The following is a 9,051-nucleotide window of genomic DNA, read 5'->3' as shown; positions in this document are numbered from 1 at the left end:
TTTGAAATTTCATCAACTTTATGAGAAGTTTTAAAAGACCTCTTACGTTTATTAGAAAGCGGGATGGCAGACAAAGCCTTCTGAATAGAATCAGAAATACATTCTTTTACATTTACAGGTATATCTTGTGCATTAGATGTTGAGGGAACAGCAACAGGTAATGAACTACTACTGATGGATACATTCTCTGCATGTAAAAGTTTATCATGACAACTATTACAAACCACAGCAGGAGATATAACCTCCACAAGTTTACAACAAATGCACTTAGATTTGGTAGAACTGTTATCATGCAGCAGGGTTCCAACAGTGATTTCTGAGACAGGATCAGATTGAGACATCTTGCAAATGTAAGAGAAAAAAACAACATATAAAGCAAAATTATAATTTTCCTTATATGGCAGTTTTAGGAATAGGAAAAAATGCAAATAGCATAGCCTTCGGATAGAGAAAAAAGGCAAGAGGCATATAGGAATGGGGTCTTAAATAATGAAAATATTTTGCGCCAAGTGTGACGCACAACAAACAGAAAAATATTTTTTGGTGCCAAAAACGTCCGGAAATGACACACTCGCGTCACAGAAGATGCAACCTTGTGAAGGAGTCTGCGTCAACTAAGACACCAGAAATAACGAATTTGCATCAACGAACGTAACTTTGCGCCAAAAATCTTGCGCCAAGAATGACGCAATAAAATTTGGCATTTTGCACCATCGCGAGCCTAATTCTGCCTGCGAATTTAAAAGACAGTCAATTTTGAAAAAGAGACTATACCCCAAGTAAGAAATACATTTTTCCTAAAAAAAAAAGAACATTTCCCAGATATGAAACGGACAGTCTGCAAAAGGAAATATACTGAAAACCTGAATCATAGCAAACATAAGTACAATACATATATTTAGAGCTTTATATAAATACATAACGTGCCAAACCATAGTTGAGAGTGTCTTAAAGTGAAGGTAAAGTTATAGTTTATTGAATCCAATATACAATTTCTCCCTATCACCTTATATTAGTCGCTAAGTTTTTTGTTTTGTTTTTCAAATATTTTTATTAAAAAACTTATTTCCAATTCCCTACCGTTTTTATCTCCCGGCTCCTCCCAAGCCCTACTTCCTCCTTAGGCATTTAGTTACGTCTTCAGCGGTCCCACCCGCTCTCAAATGCGCGTTCACAACCCTGAATTCAATTGCGCATGCGTTACTCGCCGATGGTAATCAATGGCCATCCTATTACTTCAAAATGCGCATGCGCTAATTTGCCTTGTAACATAGTAGTGAATAAATAGGTATATTCATTCACTACTATGCAATCAGAGACAGGAGCTGCATTTATTGCTATCGTTGAAACGTTTCTTAAAAACATCGATCTATTAACTTTGTTTGCCCAATTGTACTATAGAATCTAGTTGATAGATCAATGTTTTGTAAGAAACGTTTCAACGATATCAATAAATGCAGCTCCTGTCTCTGATCGTACAGACAGGTAACAAGGCTGTGCAGAACAAGGCACATTATTACAACTTGAGGTTATAAAAGGCGTCTGCAAAAAGAGATGACGTAGTCTGTAGGGATTCCCACTTGGTAGTTGTAAACACACATGCGCGAAACAGGAGCGCGCAGGGTTGAGAAACCAAATAAAAATCATTTGCATATGCAGCAACGAGTAAAGGGGTGGATGACGGCCGAAAAATCAGTTGGTTAAGAAAAACGTTATTAAAAGTAAAAAAAAAAAAAATTTTTACAGGTTGAATTTTGGAATGAAAAAAAATCAAATTAGAAAGGTAATATATTGAAATATAACGATTTATATCAAATATGATGAATGAAACTCATATTATTTTTAAACATTTAATGATATTATAGATAGAGATGGGGTTAACTTTACCTTCACTTTAAGTAATGAAAACATACTTACCAATAGACACCCATCCACATATAGCAGATAGCCAAACCAGTACTGAAACAGTTATCAGTAGAGGTAATGGAATATTAGAGTATATTGTTGATCTGAAAAGGGAGGTAGGAGATGAATCTCTACGACCGATAACAGAGAACCTATGAAATAGATCCCCGTGAGGAAAACCATTGCATTCAATAGGTGAAACTCCCTTCACATCCCTCTGACATTCAATGTACTCTGAGAGGAATCAGGCTTCAAAATGCTGAGAGGCGCACATCAACGTAGAAATCTTAACACAAACTTACTTCACCACCTCCATAGGAGGCAAAGTTTGTAAAACTGAATTGTGGGTGTGGTGAGGGGTGTATTTATAGGCATTTTGAGGTTTGGGAAACTTTGCCCCTCCTGGTAGGATTGTATCCCATACGTCACTAGCTCATGGACTCTTGCCAATTACATGAAAGAAAACCTGCCAATACCTACTTCACAAAGGAGGATTTATACAGAACACCTCTACACCTCAGTGCTATTACTGAGGTGCCTACCTGCCCCCTCTGCACTACAGAGAAAACAGAGACCTAATTCAGCTTCCTAGATCGCAGTAGCCTCAGAAACTGTAGATCGTCAAATATTTCGATCCGTTAGAAGCTGCACCATCAATCTATGTAAAAAAGGCGCGCTTTGAAAACAGAAAAAAATGCCACAGAAAAACATAATTTATGTAAGAACTTACCTGATAAATTAATTTCTTTCATATTGGCAAGAGTCCATGAGCTAGTGACATATGGGATATACAATCCTACCAGGAGGGGCAAAGTTTCCCAAACCTCAAAATGCCTATAAATACACCCCTCAACACACCCACAATTCAGTTTAACGAATAGCCATGAAGTGGGGTGATAGAAAAATGAGTAAAAAAAGAATACAAAAAAGGAGGAACTGGAAATATAATTGTGCTTTTATACAAAAAATCATAACCACCAGAAAAAGGGTGGGTCTCATGGACTCTTGCCAATATGAAATAAATGAATGTATCAGGTAAGTTCTTTCATAAATTATGTTTTCTTTCATGTAATTGGCAAGAGTCCATGAGCTAGTGACGGATGGAATAGAAATACCCAAGATGTGGAAGTCCACAGAAGAGTCACTAGAAAGGGAGGGATAAAATAAAAACAGCTATTTTCCACTGTAAAAATTAAATCCACAAAAAAATAACAGCCAGATTACGAGTTTTGCATTATGGCTGCTCGCTAATTACTTGTACGTTATTTTCACCGCTCACCTTTCATAGCACTGCTATTACAGGTTTGCAAAAGGCAGGCTTGTGCGGGCGATATGGTTGCGTTGAGCTCCATACCTCACCCAAATACAAGCGCTGCTTTGACGTGCTCGTGCACAATTTCCCCATACACATCAATGGGGAGAGCCAGCAAAAAAAGAAGCGATTCCTGCGATTGCGGAAACAAAAGCTCTGTAACACAGCCCCATTGATGTCTATGGGAAAAGAAAAACGAAATTTATGCTTACCTGATAAATTTATTTCTCTTGTGGTGTATCCAGTCCACGGATAATCCATTTCTTGTGGGAATATTCTCCTTCCCAACAGGAAGCTGATAGAGGATCACCCACAGCAGAGCTGTCTATATAGCTAGTCCCCTAACTGCCACCTCCCAGTCATTCGACCGAAGACAAGCAAGAGAAACTATAGGGTGCAGTGGTGACTGTAGTTTAAAAATTTAAAAAACACCTGCCTTAAAAAGACAGGGCGGGGGGGCGTGTCCTAGCCGCAGCCGGGAGAAGTCGCAAGATGGAGAAGCTCCCTCTATAACTCCACATTTTGACAGCTATTTCTCATAAATTGTGCACTTAATAGAGGATAAACCAAGGAACTGTGTGATGCTACAGATCTCCCTGGTTCCATCGGCAGCAAAGATACTCTCAGGTTTCAAAGAGCGACGGCTGCGGCCTCATACTAATTTTTCAATCAGCCATCCCCCCCCCGGTTTGTTAACAACCGGGTATATTAGTCTAATGCTAGTGAGTACCTTAACTTTCTCTTGACACCTCGTACTTGGATATGGAGGGGGATTTTCAGATGCAGCTAATACTGGAGGAGCTGGGGCTACAGATGCTCCGCAATGCTGAGGACTTACGCCGTACCCTGCGATCTGCCATGGGTAAGAACGATCGCGAATATATGGAAGAATGAAAACAGCATCAATCTGCAGGGAGGTGCACGTACCCAGGTCCTGCCAATGACCTCCAATAATGTCCAATTTCACAAAAAGAACAGCACCAACCAAAGATGAGTAAAAGTGTATCTTTATTGGGACATCTCCAAACACAGCACAGAACACGACGTTTCGGTCAGATGACCTTAATCATGTGATTAAAAACAAGACCTATAACCACTCCTTATATACCCACCTTGGGGGAGGTGATAATTACCTATACAGGTGAATTTTATGCATTCTGTTTCAACATTGAACTCTTTAGCAACCTCTAGTGGTAAAACAAGGTCATTTATCATTCTTACATATTACTTGGTTAACTCACAGGCAAAAAACACAAAAAAAACACAAAAAAAAGGTATGGCAATATATATATGTACATACATAAATCCTTATAACATTTCAGAAGATATATGAAAAAATGCAAAACCCCTAAACAAAGATATGATAATATCCCACACATATAAGGAGTGGTTATAGGTCTTGTTTTTAATCACATGATTAAGGTCATCTGACCGAAACGTCGTGTTCTGTGCTGTGTTTGGAGATGTCCCAATAAAGATACACTTTTACTCATCTTTGGTTGGTGCTGTTCTTTTTGTGAAATAAGAACGATCGCGAGTCATCTGGAGTGGCTGAAGTAATGGAGATCGCTGCGCAACAGGAGATATCTATCCTAGATGGGCAAAACCGCTCACTAAATCCTACATCCGATCCTCAGCCTGGTTTGAAAATGGAGGAGCTAGTAGCCCTGCAGGGGGCCTTCTATACATGTGAAAATCTACCGCTACAGGCGAATCCAGTACTTATCCTATTGCAACAGCTCACTGTAACTCCCAGAGTGGTGACAGTATGGAGAAACCGGGGAACATTCAGGATATGAGTAACATTGAGCTTGACTATTCACCTGAAGCCGTTTTCTACACTCATCGCTATCAGCCGAAGAACACCACCAGACTCCCCTTAGCCGTCTCTCTGGATGGTGCGGCCGGCCTCTGGAGAGACGATGGGGCCTCAGAGACACAGCTCTTCTTCACAAAGAAGCAGCGGAGCGGTGAGTGGCGATCCAGAGGCATGGGTTCTGTGGTGAATACCGCCACAAGTGGAGCACAATTACCCACATTTCAAGTCCTAATCTTTCCAAGTTTGCCGTTCACTTGGCCTCCAAATGGGGAGGCTGATCTGCTCAGAAGTAACTGTCCTGATCCAGACCAATTCTTCAGGAGTGGAGTGGGTTAATCATAAGGACCTACTTTCCTATGTGAAGTACTGGACGTTACTGCTCTAAGTTACAATCCCCTCTTTTACATGCTTATGCTTGCTGATACTAATTCCTGTATGTATGAATGTTTTTCCACTCCAGAGCCTGATGTTCTATTCATTACTCATGCTGACGCTCTTAACTGCTAATATGACTCATTTATCTCCCCAGCCATTGGTTTTGATTTAGAGTGAATGGTCTTAGATTAGCTGTATTAATTGTCCTACATTTCAAGTAGATGTATAAACTTTATAACATCTACGGTTAAATCTCAAGTCTAGCATTTAGTGAGGATACCTGTTGCATCACAGATGGAAGGGGATGACAAATCATAATAGGTGTTGCTGCTAGATGCCTAGGATTATGTTCCCCTTTTTTGCACCTATTAGATAGATACTCTAAGTAATACGCGAGAGTCACAGGGAGCAATATTACATTGAAGCAGATATCTGTTATAACTCTGGTTAAAGGCTCCCCACTTGGATGTGAGGACTGGGGTCTTTACCTTCCCCGCTCCTAGCTTATAGTCACCACATATCTCATGCCTTAATTTTTATTACTTAGGTCCTTAGCCACTTTCAGCTCCCCTTTAGCATTATGCTTATGTCTACAATTGACCTTTTATTGCATCCGTACCCTGACCTATTTAAGAATACATCTGTATATATACATATCCTAGGCATATACTACTCCCTCTATATGAATATACTCAGTTCCCCCTCCATGTCATAGTATACTCACTAGCCCAATCTGAAAACATTTTATTTTATCTCCTCCCCTTCTCCCTTACTCGAGTGGCTCTTGCCCACTGACTTCCTACCCCAATACCCCCTAAGAGAAAAAGAGGTTCCATTTGAGTTTGTTCAGTCCTTTTGTTAATTTTATCCCTTTCTCAGTTACTTATAGTTATATAGCAGGTCTGATTACCTATTCTTATTTTTCTTTACATACAGGCAAGTCCTTATTAACGCCTTATTGCTGTTTGTGTATTAGAGAACTATGAAGTTTGTTAAATATATATGAACAACTCTTTATTAGTGAATTGCTACTCAATCTAGATTGTTAGTTCTCCTATTCCTCAGTCTGTTCTATTTTTATTTGCATAACGTGCTGTAACCTGTACCTTAATATCTTTATCTGGGATGTCATTATATTTGTCCTTAATTATTGACCTACAAACTATGTATTATTCTCAACGCTGTACCATTTAACAACCTCAATAAAAAGTGTATTTAAAAAAAAAAAAAAAAAAAAGACAGGGAGGGAGGGCCGTGGACTGGATACACCACAGGAGAAATAAATTTATCAGGTAAGCATAAATTTCGTTTTCTCTTGTAAGGTGTATCCAGTCCACGGATCATCCATTACTTGTGGGATACCAATACCACAGCTTTAGGACACGGATGAAGGGAGGGACAAGGCAGGTGCTTAAACGGAAGGCACCACTGCCTGTAAGACCTTTCTCCCAAAAATAGCCTCCGAAGAAGCAAAAGTATAAAATTTGTAGAATTTAGAAAAAGTATGGAGCGAAGACCAAGTCGCCGCCTTGCAAATCTGTTCAACAGAAGCCTCATTTTTAAAAGTCCATGTGGAAGCCACTGCTCTAGTGGAATGAGCTGTAATTCTTACAGGAGGCTGCTGGCCAGCAGTCTCATAAGATAAGCAGATTATACTTCTTAACCAAAAGGAAAGAGAAGTTGCTGAAGCCTTTTGGCCTCTTCTCTGTCCAGAGTAAACAACAAACAATGCCGATGTTTGACGAAAATCCTTAGTAGCTTGTAAATAAAACTTTAAAGCACGAACCACGTCAAGATTATGTAATAGACGTTCCTTCTTTGAAGAAGGATTAGGACACAGTGATGGAACAACAATCTCCTGATTGATATTCTTATTAGATACCACCTTAGGAAGAAACCCAGGTTTGGTACGCAAAACTACCTTATCTGCATGGAAGATCAGATAAGGGGAATCACACTGTAAGGCAGATAACTCTGAAACTCTTCGAGCCGAAGGAATAGCTACCAAAAACAGAACTTTCCAAGATAAAAGCTTGATATCTATGGAATGCAGAGGTTCAAACGGAACCCCTTGAAGAACCTTAAGAACTAAATTTAAACTCCATGGCGGAGCAACAGGTTTAAACACAGGCTTGATTCTAACTGAAGCCTGACAAAACGCCTGAACGTCTGGAACATCCGCCAGACGCTTGTGCAAAAGAATAGACAGAGCAGAAATCTGTCCCTTTAAGGAACTAGCTGACAATCCCTTCTCCAATCCCTCTTGGAGAAAAGATAATATCCTGGGAATCCTGACTTTACTCCATGAGTAACCCTTGGATTCACACCAATGAAGATATTTACACCATATCTTATGATAGATTTTCCTGGTGACAGACTTTCGAGCCTGAATTAAGGTATCAATGACTGACTCGGAGAAACCGCGTTTTGATAAAATCAAGCATTCAATCTCCAAGCAGTCAGACGCAGAGAAATTAGATTTGGATGGTTGAAAGGACCCTGAAGTAGAAGGTCCTGTCTCAGCGGTAGAGTCCATGGTGGAAGGGATGACATGTCCACCAGATCTGCATACCAAGTCCTGCGTGGCCACGCAGGTGCTATCAAAATCACTGAAGCTCTCTCCTGCTTGATCTTGGCAATCAGACGAGGGAGCAGAGGAAACGGTGGAAGCTTGGCGTTCTGACGAGATGCCATGAGATCCAATTCTGGTTTGCCTCAACGTTGAATCAACTGTGCAAACACTTCCAGATGGAGTTCCCACTCCCCCGGATGAAAAGTCTGCCGACTTAGAAAATCCGCCTCCCAGTTCTCTACTCCTGGGATATGGATAGCTGATAGATGGCAAGAGTGAACCTCTGCCCATAGAATTATTTTTGAAACCTCCAACATTGCAAGGGAATGTAAGGGACGCCATCTTGGATGACGTACCTTAAAGGGAAACTTCATTTTTCATTGACCATTGGAAGAAGATGCTCCGCGCCAGATGGATGAAGATAGAAAATGCCGGATGGATGAAGACTTCTGCCGCCTGGATCAGGATGGATGTCCGGTCTTCAAAAACTAAGTGGATCGTTGGGGGGGGGGGGGGGTTAGTGTTAGATTTTTTTTAAGGGTTTATTGGGTGGGTTTTAATTTTAGATTAGGGTTTGGGCAGTAAAAGAGCTAAATGCCCTTTTAACGGCAATGCCCATCCAAATGCCCTTTTCAGGGCAATGGTTAGCTTAGGTTTATTTAGATATCTTTTTATTTGGGGGGTTGGGTTGTGTGGGTGGTGGGTTTTACTGTTGGGGGGTTGTTTGTATTATTTTTTTTACAGGTAAAAGAGCCGATTTCTTTGGGGCAATACCCCCGCAAAAGGCCCTTTTAAGGGCTATTGGCATTTTAATTTAGGCTAGGGTTTTTTTATTTTTGGGGGGGGACTTTTTCATTTTGATAGGGCTATTAGATTAGGAGTAATTATTTTTTATTTTTGATGATTTTGTTTTTTATTTTGTGTAATTTAGTCTTTATTTTATTTATAATTAAGATAAATGTATTAATTTAATTTATTGTAATGTTAGGTTTTAGTGTTAGGCAGGTTAGGTTTTATTTCACAGGTAACTTTATATTTATTTTAGCTAGGTAGTTAGTAAATAGTTAA

Source organism: Bombina bombina, chromosome 1 (assembly GCF_027579735.1).
Source record: "Bombina bombina isolate aBomBom1 chromosome 1, aBomBom1.pri, whole genome shotgun sequence".
Taxonomy (NCBI): Eukaryota; Metazoa; Chordata; class Amphibia; order Anura; family Bombinatoridae; genus Bombina; species Bombina bombina.
The sequence above is the reverse complement of the archived record's forward strand: the minus strand, read 5'-3'. Positions refer to the sequence as shown.